Source organism: Schistocerca piceifrons, chromosome X (genome assembly GCF_021461385.2).
Source record: "Schistocerca piceifrons isolate TAMUIC-IGC-003096 chromosome X, iqSchPice1.1, whole genome shotgun sequence".
Taxonomy (NCBI): domain Eukaryota; kingdom Metazoa; phylum Arthropoda; class Insecta; order Orthoptera; family Acrididae; genus Schistocerca; species Schistocerca piceifrons.
The window spans coordinates 420,858,236-420,878,896 of record NC_060149.1 but is presented as its reverse complement, the minus strand read 5'-3'; the positions used below and the strand labels follow the sequence as shown (position 1 = coordinate 420,878,896).

Genomic DNA, 20,661 nt, shown 5'->3' with positions numbered 1-20,661 from the left:
TTCTGGGGTTGATGGAATTTCAAACAGAATTCTGAAAAGTTTTTCCAACTCAATAAGTAATGTTCATAGTGTATATGCAGTGCATCAATAGCTCAGGTAATTTTTCCATACAGGTAAAAATATGCACTTATTAAACTGCTTAATAAGAAAGATGACAAGACAATCTAAACGACTATCATACAGTTTCCTTACTGATGTCTTTTTCTAAAATATTTGAAAAAGTAATGTACTCAAGAGCAGTCATGCACTTAATTGGAAACAATTTCCATAGTGTATCATAGTTCGATATTCCAGAAAGGTTGCTCGACTGAGAATGCTATTTATAGATTCATTCATCAAATAGTAAAAGCCTTAGATAATATAGATGCCAGTCGGTATTTTTTGTGATCTCACAAAGGCCTTCAACTGTGTAGACCATGAACTCTCTTAGGAAAACTCAAGTTTTATGGAAATGGTGGCTTTTCACACAGCTTGTTTGAATAATACTTGACAAAAAGAATGCAAAAGATGGTGCTGAATAGTTCAGGCAATGTTGAAAAGGTAGAAAATTTTATTAAGTGGGAAATCCCACACGGTTAAATTTTAGTGCCCGCCTATTTCTTGTACATGTCAATGACCTTCAACTTAATATTCAACAAGCAAAATTGGCACTTTCTGCAGATGATACTAGTGTTGTTACAAATCCTATTACAGAGAAAGCAACAGAAGAGTCAGTAAATGATGTTTTCTGAAGAATTGTTCAGTAGTTCTCTGAAAATGGTCTCTCCCTAGAATCTGAAAAAGCACACTGCATTCAGTTCTGTGGTAACGGCCTTACCACAGTGGATACACTGGTTCCCATCAGATCACCAAAGTTAAGCGCAGTTGGGTGTGGCTGGCACTTGGATGGGTGACCATCTGGGCCACCATGTGCAGTTGCCATTTTTCGGTGTACACTCAGCCTTGTGATGGCAATTGAGGAGCTACACGACTGAACAGTAGCGGTTCCGGTCAAAGAAAACTATCATAACGACTGGGAGAGCGGTGTGCTGACCACAAACCCCTCCTATCTGCATCCTCAGCTGAGGACGACATGGCAGTCAGATGGTCCCAAGGGGCCACCTGTGGACTGAAAACAGAGTGCTTTTATTCAGTTCTGTATAACAAATAATCATAACAACAATTGATATAGCACATGAGATTTAATGACTTTTTTGAGATGGCTTAAGCTAAGCTAATAATTTCAAGGCTCACATTACCATAAAAGACACTACACAGTCATGGTTATGTCGGGCACAGCCCCTCCCTTATGCTATCAGAGACGAAGTGGCACAGGAACTCTTATCTTGGTAGGGCAATGGCGTTATTTCCCCAGTCAGCTGGCATCCCCTTTGGTGACTACGAAGAGGATTTCAGGCAAGTAACAATTATGTGCAGGTTTCAAGGTAGTGGTAAATCCAGAGACTATGATGGTCTCTTTTCCCTCGCCACAACCTGAGGAACTCATGGACAAGCTTGATGCAGATTGCTTATTTTCCAAGACTGATCTTTATGATTTGCGGCGTCCCTTGGAAGAACAGCAATAACAAGTTTTTGTAATCAACACCCACCTGGGTTTTCATGATTGCCATTTGGCCGCTCACCCACCCCTACAATTTTTTGGTGTTACTTGCCACAATTGACTGCTACGGCATCTGTAAAGATGAGCAGTCCTTCTAAAAATATACTGAGGGGCTCACTGAGGTCTTTACAGATTGTAATTACCCTACCAAACTTGTACAAAAACAGATCTCACATGCCTTATCTTTCCAGTCACCCAACACCTCCCAAAGCCCCACTGTCCAGCCACAGAGTAGCATTCCCCTCATGTCTCAATACCACACAGAACTGGAGTAACTGAATTACATTCTCTACCAGGGTTTCGACAACCTCTTGTCGTGCCCTGAAATGAGAAATGTCCTACCCGCTATCCTTACCACTTCTCCCGCAGTGGTATTCCATTGCCCACTGAACCTACACAATATACTCATCCAACCCTACACAACTCCTGCTCCCAATCCATTGCCTCATGGCTCATATTCCTGTAATAGACCTAGATGCAAAATGTGCCCCTTACACCCTCCTACCATCACCTACTCCAGTCCTGTCAAAAACATCACCTATCCTGTCAAAGGCAGGGCTACCTGTGAAACCAGTCATGTGATCTACAAGCTAAGCTGTAACCACTGTGCTGAATTGTACATGGGCATAATAACCAACAAGCTGTCTGTCCGCATTAATGGCCACAAACAAACTGTGCCCAAGAAGCAACTGGACCACCCTGTTGCTGAGCATGCTGCCCAACACGACATCCTTCATTTCAATGACTGCTTCATAGCCTGTGCCATCTGGATCCTGCCCACCAACACCAGCTTTTCTGAATTGCACAGCTGGGAATTCTCCCTGCAATATATCCTATGTTACCATGACCCTCCTGGCCTCAACCTTTGTTAGTTATTATCATTGCCCATGTAGCACTTCCCTGTTCCCATTCCAGCATTACACAGCCCTCTATTCCACCAATGTAACCAGTCCTTTTACTTCTCTCTATTTCTGCTAACCCCCTTTCTCTCTCCCCCACCCTCCATCTAACATGATGACTGCACCTAGCTAGCCCACTCACCACCTCATCCCTGCACGCTCCCAGTAGCGCTTTACTGTCCCTCATTCATACCCTGTTATCCCTCCCCCTCCTTGTCCCAGCCTCCTCCTTATCCCCATCCAGGTGCCTCTCCCATAATGCCCTGCTGCTAGCAGTCTGGCTCCAGCAGCCAGAGACTGTAGTCAAATGTGTGTGAGTAGCGGGCAGTACTCCCTACGAACGTACTTTCAATCTCAGGAAATTGTTTCACGTGCTCTCAGCACACTGAGATTGAATATTTGTGACACATTACTAACAGTCAGGGTATCTACCCTTTGCAGTCACACTTAATCACCATCCATGACCTCCCAGCTCCTAGGAAAGTCAGTGAACTCCAAGCTGTGTTGGGTAAACTAACTTATTACATTTGGTTCATTCCAAATTCTGCACAGATTGCAGCCCCTCTGCATTGTCTTTGGTAAAAGAAAGTTACATTAGAGTGAGTTAGGAAGTGTCAAGTTACATTTCATAAGTTGAAAGATGCTTTCCTAAGCAATCACTGCATGATGCAATTTGATCCCACTAGCCCGATCGTGCTGGTTGTTGATGCATCCTCTCACAGGATTGGCACTGTTCTCTTGCACAGAGCTGGATCACGGAACAGGTCAATTGCTTTTGCGTCCAAGCTCCTCAACAAAGCACAGTTCAACTACTTCCAGATTGAGGAAGAAGCTCTTGCTGCCATACATGGAGTGACCAAATTCCACCAATACTTATATGGCAGAAAATTCTACTTGGTGACGAACCACAAGCCTCTCACCTCATTGTTCACCCCTTCATGGCCTGTCCCTCCATGCATGGCACAAAAATTGCAATGCTGGTCCCTGCACCCCTCCTATGCAAACACTCTTTCTCACCTACCAGTCAGCACTGACTCCTCAGAAGAAGCACTTGTTATTATTGATGTCCAGGACAATGAGACACTTGATGGATTTCCCATTGACCACTGATGGACTGCTCAGGCATTGACTGCAGACACCAAGCTCAAGATTCTGTTGCAGTACCTCTGCACCAGTTGGCCACATATCATAAAGAAGATTCGTGAATACCAGGCTGCTCTGCCACAAAAAGCTTTTGGTTGGCCCAATCCCAGCACACCTTGACTTTACAGGTCCCTACTGGAATTCCCATTGCCTTATTGTGGTAGATACCTTTAGCAAGTTTCCATTTGTGGTGCCCATGCAATCCACCACAACACTTAGCACTATGAAGACTCTGATATCAATTTTTTGCATTGAAGGTTTACTTGAAGTGTTGGTTTTGAACACTGGACCCCAGTCCACATTGGCAGAATTTCAGAAGTTTTGTGATGCCTTCCGCATTATGCATGTGATGCCCATTTCATTCCACCCTCAATCCAATGGTGAACTGGAATGCTTCCTCAACAGATGAACACGATACACACCTCCCATATGTAGGAGCAAAATTTAGTGTTCTTCTCCTTGCCCTGCCATCCCAGCCACACAATGGCAAATTGCAAGCAGAGCTCTTGCACGGATATAGGACACTGCTTCAGCTGCTGAAACCTACACAGTGGTCAGCCCATCTTCTACAGTGCAAGTTTAATGTACATGATTTGATTTTGTTTTTCAAAGTTTTCAACAGACACAGGAGCTGGGAATGTGGTGTTATCACCAACGCCTTGGGCCACTCCTTTATGTTGTACAGTAACCCACCAGCTGCAGGAGCAGCATCACAATCTGCTATGTTTGTCTGGACTGCATGATCCTGCCACTTGTTCTCCATTCACAGATTTGGTGGCGTGGAGGGTCCTGGAGCCTCAGCAGTCATTGCATCTCTTTGGTCCTGTGCTGCCAGACAGGGAGCCAATGGACATCAACACAGCAGCATCACTGTCCCCGCAGCCTCAGCCATGGGAAGTGGGCCTTCTTTATCCTACAAACTTCTGGTGGGCCACTGAAGACCCTCATGCCTCCACCAACAGAAAAAGATGCTCTGATCCAGGGAGTGGATGCGTACCCTGTAGCTAGTTTTTTGACCAACGTTTCCAGACATTTGTGAGATGAATGTTGGGGTGTGGGCAGGAGCTTGTCATTGACTGAAGTTCTGGAGTTCCAGCTCCTGCCTCCTCAACAGTTTCAGCCCCAGACCTCCACCTCACCCCATTGTTTTCAGCAGCACCGATGCACAACAGTGGCAAGGAGTTTTGTGGAAGACGAATGTGGTATTGTGTGCTACTGATACCATGCCACGTAAGTCCATGTATAGAAGTGTAAGTAGTAACCCATGTCACTGTACAACCAATCAACAGCTGGCTCCAAGACACAACCTCTTCAGTTCACAGCACTGTCATGGAGTTGACAAAAGAATGCTGCCTGGAGTCTAGTCATTCTGTTAGTTCAATTCTATCTGTCTAGTCAAAATGTTGAAAGTTGTTGTGGATATAGAACTGCCCTATCTCAAGGACTCGCATTGAAATACCCTGTAGACTTGCTGCTACACAAGTTAAGTAAAAGATTGACTGTAACAGAAAAAAGGCATACAAAGAAGACAAATCGGTAGCTTGGAGAGATGAAATAGTGAAGGCAGCAGAGGCTCTAATAAGTAAAAATGTAAGGTAGAAGTCCTTCAATAACATGGGAGATACTGAATTTAACTCATGAAATGATAAAATATAAAAGTGCAACAATTGTAGCAAATGAAAGAAAACACAGCGATCTAGAAAATGAGATTGGCAGAAAGTTCAAAATGGCTGAGCTGGAATGGCTAGAGGGCAAATGCAACACTGTAGCTGCCTGCATGAATAAGGGAAATTAAAGATAGGAAATTAAAGATACCATTGGAGAGAAGAGAAGCGCCTATATGAATATCAAGAACTCAGATTACAATGCCATCAAAGCAAAGAAGAGAAGGTCGAAAGGTGGAAGGAATGTGTAGACAATCTGCGTGCAAGGGAAACAAATTTTAAAAGACTGTTATAGAAAGAGAAGAGGAAGTATATGAGGATGAGGTGGGAGCTAAGACAATCTGAGAATAATTTTAGAGAGCACTGAAAGACATAAGTCAAAACAAGGTCCTTGGATTACAAAAGACTGCCTCAGAATTATTGAGATTTTTGGGTGAACCAGCTACAACAGAACTACGCCACCTGGTGTGAAATATATATGAGAAAGGCTAAATACCATCATACTTCAAGAAGAATGTAACAACACAAATCCAAAGAACACCAGTGCTGACAGGTTTAAATATCACGAAACTATCAGTTCAGTAAGTTATGGTACCAAAATGATACCTAGAATTAATAACATCTGCAGAAGAAGGGAGTAAGACACAGTTGTAGCCTCTCCCTGGTATCACTTAATCTGTACACTGAGCAAGCAGTAACGTAAATCAGGAAAAATTTGGAAAAGGAATTCAGGTGCCAGGAGAAGAATAAAAACTTTGCTTTTGCTGATGACACTTTAATTCTGACAGAGACAGAAAATTACTGGAAAAGTCAATGGGACGAAATAGATAATGCCTTAAAATAGGTTGTAATATGAAAATCAACACAGATAAAATGAGGCAATGGAATGTAGTCAAATTAAATTAGCTAATGGATATAGAATTAGGTTAGGAAACAAGGCATTGGAAGTAGTAGAGGAATTTTGCTATTCGGGTGGCAAAATAATTGAAGCTGTCTGAAGTAGAGAGGGTGCATAATTCAGTCTGGCAATAGTAATAAAAGTGTGGAAAATGGAAGTTTTTGGCACTGAATATAAATTTAATCATTAGCAAGTATTTTCTGAAGGTATTTGAATGGAGTGTATCCTTGTACAGAAGTGAACTGTGGATGATAAACAGTGGGGTCTAAGAGAGAACAGAAGCTTTTGAAATGTGGTCCTACAGAAGAATTTCAATAATTAGACGGATGAATTGAACAAATAATGGAAAGGCATCAACTCAAAGTGAGGAAGAAAGAAATTAGTAGCACAGCTTGATTAAAAGTAGTGATCAGTTGATGGGACACACCCTTAGGCATCAAAGAATAGTCAATTTGGTAATGGAAGAAAGTGTGAGTTTGAAATTTGTAGATGGAGACTAAGGCCTAATAAGTACAATAAGCAGGTTCAAATAGATTCAGGTTTCAATTTTATAGGAAAACTCTGATAAATGTAAATACTTTTTGGATTAAAGGAGACCACTCTCTGAAAGGCAGAAACTTTGAGTCATTGGCAGGCACACATATAAAGAAAGCAAACATGCTAGCTTCCAGATTAAACCCATTTTGAACTAGAGTACAAATACACACAGAGGACAATATCTCTCTCTCTCTCTCTCTCTCTCTCTCTCTCTCTCTCTCTCTCTCTCTCTCTCTCTCACACACACACACACACACACACACACACACACACAAACACACACACACATGCCCACACACACACACACACACACACACACACACATATAACGAAAAACTACAAAGAACGAAACTCGTCTGTCTTGAAGGGGGAAACCAGATGGCGCTATGGTTGGCCTGCTGGATGGTGCTGCCATAGGTCAAACGGATATCAATAGCGTTTTTTTAAAATAGGATACCCAATTTTTTATTACATATTCGTGTAGTATTTAAAGAAATATGAATGTTTTAGTTGAACCACTTTTTTCGCTTTGTGATAGATGGCGCTGTAATAGTCACACATATGGCTCACAATTTTAGATGAACAGTTGGTAACAGGTAGGTTTTTTAAATTAAAATACAGAATGTAGGTACATTTGAACATTTTATTTCAGTTGTTCCATTGTGGTACATGTACCTTTGTGAACTTATCATTTCTGAGAATGCATGCTGTTACAGCGTGATTACCTGTAAATACCAAATTAATGCAATAAATGCTCAAAATGATGTCCGTCAACTTCAATGCATTTGGCAATACGTGTAACGACATTCCTTTCAACAGTGAATAGTTCCCCTTCTGTAATGTTCACATGTACCATTTTTTTTCCTAATGTTATATTTATTGAAGCAACAAGTTCAGTGAGAGAACATTTCACAACTCACGGCCTCCACAGAAACAACTATGGTAAAAAAAAAAAAAATTCTGTGTAAAGGAATATTAGAAAAAATTAGCAGTGCACAAGAACAGGTACATAGACCTACACCACTGTCAATGAAGGAAGAAATAGAAGATAGAGTACTGTATTCAGTAACAGATGCAAAACAGCCACAAGATGAAAGAACAGAAGAGGTAACCACTCTGCCCTGCAAAGGAAGGAGGAGCAGTGTCATCATCAGCAGAAGAAGAAGCAGTGTCATCACAAGCAGAAGAAGCTGTGGCAGAGATCCTGCAGGCAAGGTACGGGAGAGGAGAAAGAACAGAAACGCAAAAACATCTCAAGGAGCAGGATTTTTTGTACCAACAGGAAAAAAAAGGTGCCACAGAAGATCAAAACATTAACACAAATATTTCTAATACAAGGATCTGGGAGCAGAAAGTACTTTATGCAGCCAGTAAATTAGAATAGACAGAAGTACTAGTAGCTGCAAAGTTACCACATATATTTATTATGTCACAACATGGATTAAAAGGAAATGAAATTAATGTTTACAACGTGCAGGAATATCAAAAAGCAAACAGAAACATATAATGGGGAAAAGTGAGAGATAAAAGGGCTCTACAGATCACCAAACAGTCAGATAAATTGATTTCTAAAAGAGTTAGAAGTCCTTTTAGATAAGGCTAGTAGGGAATTCCCTTATATAATTGTAGCAGGTGTTCTAAATATTAATACACTAAAGGATGTATGTTGTAGGCTTGTGGTGGACAATGGAAGTAAACATTAAAAAAAGACTCTAATCTTGTTATAAGTAAATCTGAAACTCTGTGCACAACTGTTAAAAGAATACACTGAGAAATGTATGATGTGAATGTATAAATAATTATGCTATTAAATGAATAAAGAATACCTAATTTCGTTGGAGTAATGTATGAGAATCCACATAAACACCATATACAAGAAAATAAATTCACAGCTTTTCCTAATATGAAAAACAGCAAAGTTTGATGATGAAAAATTCTCAGGACAATGTTGTGGTCTCCTGACTGGTTTGATGTGGACTGTAACGAATTCCTCTCCTGTGCCAACTTTTTCATCTCAGAGTAACGCTTGCAACCTACGTCCTCAACTATATGCTGGACATATTCCAGTCTCTCTCATCCTCTAGTACAATGGAAGTTATTCCCTGATGTCTTAACAAATGTCTTGTCAGCCTGTCCCTTCTTCTTGTCAGTGTTTTCCATATATTCCTTTCCTCACAGATTCTGTGGAGAAGTTCCTCATTCCTAACCATATCAGTCACCTAATTTTCACATTCTTCTGTAACACCATATCCCAAATGCTTGAATTCTCTCCTGTTCCGGTTTCTCCGAAGTCCATTTTTCGCAAACCTATAATGCTGTTCTCCAAATGTACAGTCTCAGAAATTTGTTCCTCAAATTAAGGCATATGTCCGATACTAGTAGACTCCTCTTGGCCAGGAATTCCCTGGTTTCCAGTGCTTCACATCTCAACGATTTTTTATGTGTGGGCCTGAAGAAAAAGAAGGGACAACAGTAGGCAGTGTCAAGTGTCTCCTCCCTCCAGTCTCAAGGCAAATTCCACTGGATTTTCAGTCAGGTAACAACAGCACTAATAGAATAAAAAAGCAAGAGGAAGGCATCTCTTTCTTTCATCAAAATATAAGAGGCCTCTTAAGCAAAACAGATCAACTACTTATTAACATTAATGAAAAGGATTGTATAAATAATGCTCAGATTTTATTCTTAACTGAGCACCATGTTACTAATAAATGTGCCTTGCCATCTATAGTAAGTTATAGTTTAGTAACACACTACTGTTGGAAAAGTAAAGACAAAAGTGAAGTAGCAATTTATGTTAAGGGCAGTGTAGCATCAAGGCTACATATGTCAAGAAATATTGTGCAGAATAACAACTTGAGACATGAGAAACTGAAATAATAACTAATTTCTACACAATGATAGTGCTGGTTGTGTACACGGCACCTCCAGGTTACATAAAAACTTTTCTACACATACTGGAAGAATAAAATTGACTTTGAGATTGTGATGACCTTATATAATCTGATATAGGTCATAAACTTTCCAAGATGAAATACATCTGAGACCCAAACTATGATAGATAACATTTTTTTATGATGTAAGTAGACACCAGAATTTTACTGTCAGGCAGGTTATAAATGCACTTTCAGATCATGATGGACAAATTCACTCTCTTTAAGATGTTAATCTGTTTAAAAAACAATTTCCTCAATGGGAGTTCATAAGAGTAATGAACAAAGAAGCAAAAGAAACTTTCAACCATATGTTGCAGCAAATCGATTGGTATGTAGCCTTAATAATATTGATACTAAATTTAACTGTTTTCTAAATTAATTCTGTGCTTTTTCTGAAGAAATATTTCCAAACAAATGGGTCAGAAACAGTGCTTCCAATTCTGTAAGTAAGCCTTTGATTACAAAAGGTATAAAACAGTCGTGTTAAACCACAAGGGAAACGTATAATGCAATAAGATTACCTAAAGATGTAGAAGAATGGGAACACTATAGATTATACTGTAAAATTTTAAAGAAACTAATACAGAAATCAAAAGCCCTTTATTATGTGAAGAAAATAGATAATTCTAATAATAAAATAAAAACAATTTGAAGTATTGTAAAAAAAGAAACAGGAAGAGATATAACAAGCAGAGAATATGTAAATAAAATCAGATATGAAGGAACCCTAGTAGATAATCCAAAAAAGTGCCACTGAGATTTTTAATAAACCCTTCTTATCAATAACTCAGCCAACTGGTTGCAAGCCCGATGTTGATGAAGCCATAACTCTTTGTCAAGCTGTATATTCAAACACAATTCCAGAAATGCGCCTGTCTTGTCACTGTAGATGAAATTCAAAAAATTATCATGTCTCTAAAAAGTAAGAATTCTGCTGGGGTTGATGATATTTCTAATAATTTATTGAAATATTCTTGTGTGTGGATAAGAGACATGCTCTATCATATTTTCAATGTTTCCCTTCAAAAAGGTGTTGTTCCCAGTAGGCTTAAGTATGCCATTGTGAAGCCCCTATACAAAATGGGTGATAAAACTGGATTAACTAACTATTGATCTATCTCCTTGCTGACAGCTTTCTTTGAAATTCTAGAAAAGCTAATACATGTAAGAATTACTGGTCATCTTATGAAGAATGGAGTTCTCAGTAAGAGCCAATTTGGCTTTCAGAAGGACTGTTCAACAGAAGACACAATCTATGCACTTGCAAAGAAGTCATAGAGACTTAATGAGAAAATGCTGATGATTGCTGTCTTCTGTGATTCGTCTAAAGCATTTGACTGTGTTGACCACCAGATTCTCTTGCAAAAAGAAAAATTGGTAGGAATAAGTGGAGTTGCAGGTAATTGGCTACAGTCATATCTCCAAGACAAAAAACAAAAAGTTGTCTAGAATAGCTCAGGTGGAGTATGTGATGTTTCTGCACATTCTGAATGGAGTTCCATTGCATATGGAGTAACTCAGGGCTCAATTCTTGACTCAGGGCTCAGTTCTTGGGCCACTATTATTCTTGATTTTTATAAATGACCTACCATCATGTACAAGCCTGTCATGTAAATTGACTTTATTTGCTGATGGTACCACAATTTTTATGATAAGTAGAACAGAGAGTAATCTGGAGGAATCCATTAATCACATACTCTCAGATGTGGTTAACTAGTTCAAGATGAATGGTCTCTCATTAAATTGTAGTGAGACCAGTTTTACTCAGTCCTGTATAAAAACAGACAAAGAGAGAGAATTGAGTGTGACATATGGAAATCAGCCAATAGACAGAATGGACACAACAAAATTTCTTGGAGTGCTCACTGACAAGAAAATGAACTGATCTTCGCATATAATAGATCTCTGTAAGAGGCTTAGCTCCGCTACAAATGCTTTACGGGTGGTCCCGTAGTTTAAGATGGCGGAGCGTGTTGATGTAGTAATAAATCACTCTGTAAACTATGAGTATTTAGCGTCTGCAAAGTGCATATCGTGTGATAAAATAGTAAAAAGCGGTATTAGAACATGCCCAGTGATGCATATGTGGTATAATCCAAACTGCTTTGCGAAAGTAAGTCTTGAAAACATATAGTGTGCTTGTGGAACAAAGTGCAACGGTTATCTAGTTGCGACTGGAATGTATCGTGAAAATTGTGAAACCAATGTATTAGAAACACTGCAGAAAGAACTCTAAGCCACAAGAGAACATGCTCTGCTACTGGAAAGCATGATCAAAAACCTTTCTGACCGGCCACATAAGGAAAAAGTTCGAAATCTGTACAGTGATGTTGTGTTAAATATTTATACTAACAAAAGAAATGACGCTCCATTGAAGAAGAGTGAACATGAAAAATGTGAAACAGTAAACAAAGGTAACCTACAAAGTGCTTCTGAACACTTCTCATGTAATTTAAAAATGGTTAAGAAAAATGACTGCAGTAAGTTGAAAACAAACACGAACATGAGTCAGCTTACAAATAATAAAAAACAGGTACTGTTACTTTCAGATAGTCACGGTAGGAACTGTGCAAAAGTATTGAACAAAATTTCAACAACCAGTTATAAATTTACATCTTTGATATATATATATATATATGACATGCCAAATGAAAACTGCAAAATCTATGAAATGAACAGTTACTTGACGCAGAAGGCATCTTACAGTGAACACATCAGAGTTTTAGATGTTTCCATCTAAAACTCTCCAATGGAAAGACTTCACTAGGCATGGGCTTCACTTACATAAAAATGGGAAAAAGAAACTGTGTGTTAATCTGCTGAATGCCATCAAAAGTCCACTGGTAACAAGTAGTGCCGTAAAACGTGTTACACCAGGACATCAAACATATTTGTGGTCCAATGAAACTAATCTGGTGGACAATCTCAGAAGAATGAGCAATACTGCAGCTGAACCAACAACAACACCAGGAGCTGATGAGCCATCAGTAACAACAACAAAAGTGAATATGCAGTCAGGATCATCAAGGAAAACATCAGAAACAGTGTTAGAAAAGAAGAAGGTATCCACAGTCAGCACCAAGTCACCACCAACATCCTGTGCAAAAATCTCGTCAAGTGCCACAAATCAGTCAGCCCACGACATCCAAGCATAAACAGCAAAAAATGTGCAGCCACACTCCAAATCAGTACCACTGGAAACTGTGACAAGATCTTCAACACGAAAATGCAGACCTCCAGCCTACAGCCAGGATTTTTTCTGGGAAAGAACACCAGTAGCTCCCTGCTAGCTGCAAACCAAAGGCAAACAGATGCAGAGCAAAATCTTCATGAACCAAAACTACAAGAAAACCCAGTGAGTGGTGTCAAAAATCATTCCATTGGAAAACAGTCATTATTATCCTTTACAATATTACACCATAATGTGCAGTCAATGTTTAATAAGTTACTAGAAATAGATCTCTTCCAAAAAACAAAGTCACACTTAGATGTTCTCTGTATTACTGAACTCTGGTTAACAGAAGACAAAATTTAAAAAAATGCAACGTCGCGAATTTACTCTAGCTGGTTATTCTTGTCAGAACAAAAGTAAGGGAGGTGGTACAGCAATCTATGTCAAAAAAAATTTAAGCTACAAAAGCCTCACAAAGTACAATAATATGCAAATAGAAACAGACTTTGAATTCTCCTTAATTATCTTAACAGACTATAACCTATTGATACTGAACGTATATAGAGCCTGTGATGGGAACATCCAAACCTTCAATCGCTCCCTCAAAGCACTACTCACAAAAATTCACTCACTAAACAAAAACCTCTTAATAAGTGGAGATTTTAATATTGACTTCCTCACACCTGGAAAAAACAAAGATGAATAGTTGAATATTACAAATTCATTCAACCTATCCCCAACTATAAACACACCAACCAGGTTCACAAAAAATTCAAAAACAGCTCTAGATCAGCTTTTCAGAAACGCAAACTACACCTCTCAATCGAAGTCATCAGCACAGGTTACAGTGACCGTGAAGTCGATGATCAGTTTAGGTCATATTGTAAGACCTATTTTGCAATCTACAGAAAAGAAATCCAACAAGCAAAAAAATTATACAATGATAAATTTATAAATGAATCTAACAATAAAATGAAATGCTTGTGGACAGTTGTAAAAAATGAAACAAGCAGTAAGCAGCATGTTATAAACAAAACATTAAAACTAAACCTAAATGATGAAGTCACACCAGATCCCCACAAAATAGTAAATGGTTTTAATGACTATTTTAGCAAAATAGCAGAAAACCTGATAAAGAAAAACTGCCACAGACCAAATACTCAACACCAAACACTAATGGAAACTATACCAGTACAGGCATCAGTGTTTCTTCACAAAGTCTCCAATACTAAAGTACTTACAGCTATAAAAGGACTAAAGAATAAGTATTCCAGTGGCAGTGACAACATTCCTGATTTAACTGTAAAGATATGTCGAGAATCCATTGTAGAACCTCTAACCCACATAATAAATGCATCCTTTACAAATGGAGTGTTCCCTGACCTACTAAAGACTTCTAAAATTACCCCACTTCACAAAAAGGGCCCTAAAAATGATGTAGCCAATTACAGGCCCATAGCACAACTCAGCTCATTCTCAAAAATATTTGAAAAATTATTTTACACCAGATTGGAAGAATTTACTAACAAACTATCCTTATCCTTTTAGAAAACAAAAGACGACTACCACAGCTATTTATGAGTATCTCAACAAAACCTTAAAAGCACTGGATAATAAGGAAATCTCTACTGGTATCTTTTTAGATTTATCCAAATCCTTTGATATAATTGGCCATAGAAACTCCTTAAGATGCTAGCAAATAAAGGTATCAGAGGAACTGCAAACAAATGGTTAGAATCTTATCTGTCAAACAGATTACAAAAAGTCGAAATTAATTTTGAAAAAAAGAATACAACCACCCATCAGTGTACTGTCTACTCCTCTGACACAATGCCTATTAGATACGGTGTGCCACAAGGCTCAATCCTGAGACCCATACTGTTTCTGCTATACATTGATGATGACATATGAACAAAGCTTGCTACAGGATGTACCACACTATTTGCCGATGACACAAGTATACTAATAACAGGTACTGATACAGGGGACCACAACCAAAAAATTTAACTGCTTATGTCGTCACTCAGCAAATGGTTCAATGAGAACCAACTGATTATAAATATACAGAAAACAATGTACATCAATTCAGACTCTCATCCCAAAAACAAGAAATGCCCACATTTGGAAAAGCTTACGTGTGTGGACTCTGTCAAGTTTCTTGGCATATGGCTTGAAGAAAATCTTAAGAGGGAGACTCACACAAATTGTATTTCAAAAAAGCTATCAACTGCGTGTTACATTTTAAGGATACTCAAAAAATCAGTCACAAAATCTGCTCTCATACACGTATATTATGCTTGTTATGTTATGTTATGTTAACCGGGGACCTAGAAAAGACAGAGAGGCTCCGTCCACGCCGCAGCCACAGTGGTCCTCAACCCCACGATGACTACCGCAGTCCACTTCACCGCTCCGCCACCCCACACCGATCCCAGGGTTATTGTGTGGTTCAGCCCCCGGTGGACCTCTCAGGGAACGTCTCACACCAGACAAGTGTAACCCCTATGTTTGCGTGGTAGAGTAATGGTGGTGTATGCGTATGTGGAGAACTTGTTTGTGCAGCAATCACCGACATAGTGTAGCTGAGGCGGAATAAGGGGAACCAGCCCGCATCCGCCACGGATACAAATGTATAATAATTCACCAAATGAAATCAAAGCAACAAAGAACCCAAGAGCCTTCACACAAAAGTTAAAAAAATATCTCTTGGACCAATGCTTTTATGCCGCTGTTCATTTTTTGAAAACGGTTAAAATTGTAAACAATTTCATAATAAATGTTCAGTTAGGTCTGAAAATTACATACTGTGCATGTCTATGAAATATAGTGGATTATTTTACTATAACATTTGTATTGGCTGTTTGTATTTTACTATACAACATTTGTATTTACTCTTTTGTTAAAGATAGATAATTTCCTCATTACAAAATAATGTAAAATCAATTTATTAAAAATTACTTGCAAATATGTTCTATTGTCCTGTCCAATATCATATGTACAACCATACAATTCTATGATTTGTATTGACTGTTTTGTTTAAGATAGATAATTTCCTTGTTACAAAATAATGTAAAAATCAATTTGTAAAAATTACTTGTAAATAAGCTCTCTTGGTCTGTCCAGTACCATATGTACAACTGTACAATACTATGATTGCCTGGATCAATAAAATACAATACAATACTGCATGTGTTGAACCTAAAACAGCAAAAGTAGCATACTATGGCTATTTTCACTTATTCATTGAATACAGCATTATTTTTTGGGGCAACCAGCCATTAGCAAGGAAAGTGTTCATTGCTCAGAAGTAAGCATTTTGAGTTATATGTCGACTGCATCCAAGAGACTCAAGTAAAAATAGCTTTCGAAAACTTAAAATATTCACAACTACATGCCTATATATTTTTTCTCTCATGTGTTTTGTCTATAAAAATATAGAGATATTTCAACCAAACAGTAATTACCATGAGCATAACACACAGAGGAAGAATGACATACACTGTGAGCATAGAAATCTGAGTTTGGTGCTAAAGGGTGTCCACTACACTGGAACAAAACTCTTCCTCCTGAAATAATGACAGAGATTCATAACAAGAGTAGCTTTAAGAAAGCTTTAAAAGTATTTCTGCTAGAGAAAGCTTTTTACAGTCTAGATGAATTTTTAAATAAATAAATTGTAAGATTTTAATATTATGTAATACAAGATGACATAATGCCACTAAGAATATCATTAAACTTGAGCTCTGTATCCTTTTGTGCTCTGTATGTTTTTCTGTAGTGCTTTAATGATTCTAAGGAAATATGTATCTTCTTTTACTGTACTGCTACTCAAAGAAATTACTGTATAAATTTTTATATAATTACATACTCAAATGTCTGTATATGCTATAAGATTATCATATCGTATTTGTATAAAACTGACTCGTTCCATATCCTTGTATACCCAACACAGTCAGACCTATGGAACATGAAATAAAATAAAATCAGTCAAATCAAATCTAGCCTGCTTTGTATGTCCTCCTTGCACTGTCCATCATGCGTTATTTTGCTGCCTAGGTAGCAAAATTCCTTAACTTCATCTACTTCATGATCCCCGATTCTGATATCAAGTTTCCCACTTTTCTCATTTCTGCTACTTCTCATTACTTTTGTCTTTCTTCAATTTACTCTTAATCCATATTCTGTACTCATTAGATTGTTCATTCCATTTAACAGATTCTGTAATTCCTCTTCTCTCTCATTGAGGATACCAATGTCATCAACAAATTTTGTCATTGATATCCTTTCATCCTGAATTTTAATCTCAATGTTTTATGGACTAATATTTGCTCCCTATTGTATTAAATTCACCTCTGAGTTAGTCTACAAGCTGGATTTATAGAAATGTTATTTAGGGTTATCAAAAGGGCAGTGGGATGTATTACTTGCCCCCCCCCCAAAAAAAAAAAGAAAAGCAATGGAAACAACTGGGAGTAAATTTCAGATAATAATATACTCCCAGAAAGTGTAACACACTGTTGTCAGATAGAGATAATGACTTGTCCAAGAAAAAGGGACATAAATGAGTATGGAATGGTCCTCTCGCTGGCAATGGGTTCTTCTGGGAGTGAGTTTTCCAAAGCAAAAGGGAGAGAGAATCTCTCTCTCTCTCTCTCTCTCTCTCTCTCTCTCTCTCTCTCTCTCTGTGTGTGTGTGTGTGTGTGTGTGTGTGTGTGTGTGTGTGTGTGTGTGTCTGTGTGTAAAGAAAAAATATATGCTTTACAGAGGCTATGTCCTTGCCTTATTGTAAACTTCAAGCTTTGGTAGAATGCAGAATAAGAATCAAAGTGAGAATTGGTAAACAATTTGTCATGTGCCAATGTTGTCGTGGATAGGAATTCATCTGCACAAATCACAAGGCTTTCTTTATTTGTAGCCATTGGTCAACTTTCCTCTGTGAAGCATGAGAGCGGACTTTTAGTTGCTTTACTGTTGGTGCTTGTGTTTAGTTCATGTGGAGTGCAGAAACTTGTGTTGTTGATCAAAGATGACAAAGAGGGTGAAACCCCAGACCATAACACAGACTACTTTTATTCAATAGCACCAATAAGGCTGCTCAGCTTAACATCCTCAGATAGATCACAATCAATAGTAATAGATCCTCTAAGTCATGAGCTGCTGCAGAATGGTTTGCAACATTATCCAATACACTGGCAGCGAATCTGATGACCAGGAACCTAGTACCACCATCTCTCTTCAGCTTGTTGGCTAAATACTGATATTAAAATATTATCATTGCTGGGATTCTTACAGGCAGCACCCAAGTGCAGGGCCAGTGTTCAGACAAGTGGAGGAGAGCTGGTGGTGCAAGTTTTCTGGTCACCAGACTTTGCGCCACTATTATAATATACTAACACACTAACAATACTATAAGAAATGTAGTTGTACTTAACACATTAACACGACATATCTAGATAATATCCCCACTCTTTTGAGTAGAACACATGTACAATCAGTTAAAAATTTGTGATAATACAGGGTGAGTCAGGGGAAAGGTATGTGTTTTGACAGGTGATAGCATTAGTGATTCTGAACAAAAAACTTGCTGTGGACATATGCTCTATTCCAAATGGTTTCTGACAGAGTACTTTTAATGTACATTTCTATTTATTTTCTGTATTATTCATTGTCATTGTTTACAATGTACCACAGTAGTATAGAGGAAGTTGAGACGAAAATTTTGGTATAGGACGCTTGTGGTCTAGCAAGTCGGAAATCTACTTCAAACTGGCGTACAAGAAGTATTTAAACTACAGCATGTATGTGTCGCGTGAGGTTCCCAATATTCTCACGATCTCGCTGTGCAAATTGTTCATCCTAGACAGAAAATAAATAGGACCTTTTTTTGTTGCAAATTTAATTTACTTTAATTGTGTATTGAGACACGTTTTTGTTGGAGTGTGTAGTTTTCGAGTTATTAAAGAAAAATGAACAAAAGTGATATTAAACAAGTTCTATCTCAGAACCCATTTGCAATAGGACATATGTCCATGTGAAGTTTTTTGTTCAGAATCACTAATACTATCAGAAGCATGTACCTTTCCTCCTGATTCACCCTGTATATATAAGATGACCTGCTATAGTACCTAGGCAGCAGCTCCAAAATTCAATATAGAAATTGAGGATACTATCCAGCTATATTATGGTAATGTATTAATAAAGTTCACGTACAATTCTTATGGTATTATGTTACTGTTTTAGTCCATTATAGCTATGTTAGAAATACAATAAAAGTAAAACCTATGTTCATACAATAAAATTGTCTATGCTCAGTTACATATGTACATGATATTACAAAGATTATTTACCCTTTATTTTCTAGTACTGTTGTAGTATGTTTATGCAACCATGACTCCTGCACATGAGGGGCATAAAAAGGTGTACAGATGCTACTGCACCTTTCCCTCTGCCACTAACTGGGTGACACACAGTCATCTTTAACTAATGTAGCCAGTGCGAATTGTACTGTTGCAATGAACCATGAGCTGATCAAAAGAGGATTCGTGCATCTGGGGCATAGAATCAGGAATCTCCATCCACACCTTCTATCTTGGCAGCACTCCTATTCATTGTCAGCTTGCCCAAGCTACCTTCCTATGTGGCCACTGTCTCCATCTCCTGAGGCTTCTGGGACAGAATCCTTTGCCAGATATCCATGACCATCATGGGTAATTTTCTGAGATGGCTCAGATAGTGCACATTTCCCTTTATGTATTATAGCTCTACTTACTGGTATGTGAGATACTCATACTCACTACCTGCACTGGCTGTGTCACATTCTTGCAGTGGCAAGCATTAAAACTTCCTGCTGCCATCACATATCATTGTCTTCAGAATATCACATTGAGCATCTTGCAGTGATGTATGCCTGCAGTTCCTTCTGTGAGTGAACGCCTCTCTGGATTGCATCATTCTGTGCAAGGGCACTACTCAGCCAACATATTCTCACACATGCAGCTGTCATCTGCCTTAAACTTAAGCCTGTGTAGACTCAAGAGGTAGTGTCCATGCCCAGAGATGAAGTGCACCAGACCTTTCATGTGAACTATGAACTTCAGTCTAATCTGCTGTTTTTGTGGCAGAAATGAATGCACCCTATTGATAGTATTTTGCTGCATTTTGACTGACACATTGTTTAGTCTGATGATGAGATTCTGTGCACTAGATAACCTATGTTTCAGAAGTATGTAAGATGTTTTATTTACTGCTGCTTGCAGCCTGTTGTGCAATCACTATCTCTGTACCAGGGAATAAGCTTCATTACATCTCTTTTCCATCTGTGTTCTGGAATCCCCTGAAACAATAACCAGGATGTTATCTGCATATGCTACAACTTCAGTAACTCTTTGACTTGCTTTCAGTAGTTCATGAATGGGCTGCATCACTATCTACCAAAAGACAGGCCCATAGATGGATCACTGTTGCCATCCCTTTGTGCTGTTTCTTCATACTACTGCCTGGATGGTTCAACCTACCTTCCAATTTTTGCAGTAATATATAAGGAACAGTCAAATGAAAACCAAACACCTGCCACATGGGGATCATGGAATGGTTCCGTTCAAAAGTAAGCACTACATGCCTTAAGACATTTATCCCATGGGGAGACGAGATGATCAATTCCTATTTCTCAGAATGCAGTTGGCCCTGATGGATCCACAACTGCATCCACTCTTGTACTTCCTAGTCTGACTAAAACTGTCATCAATGAATGTCTTTCTTCAGATCACCAAAGGTGTGAAAATCATACGGTGAACAATTCAGGCTGTATGAAGCGTG

At 38.5% G+C, this 20,661-nt stretch overlaps 1 pseudogene; it reads left to right on the top strand.

Moving 5' to 3' along the window:
- Positions 1-803: 803 nt before the first annotated feature.
- Positions 804-921, top strand: LOC124723830 (annotated as a pseudogene).
- Positions 922-20,661: the final 19,740 nt, after the last annotated feature.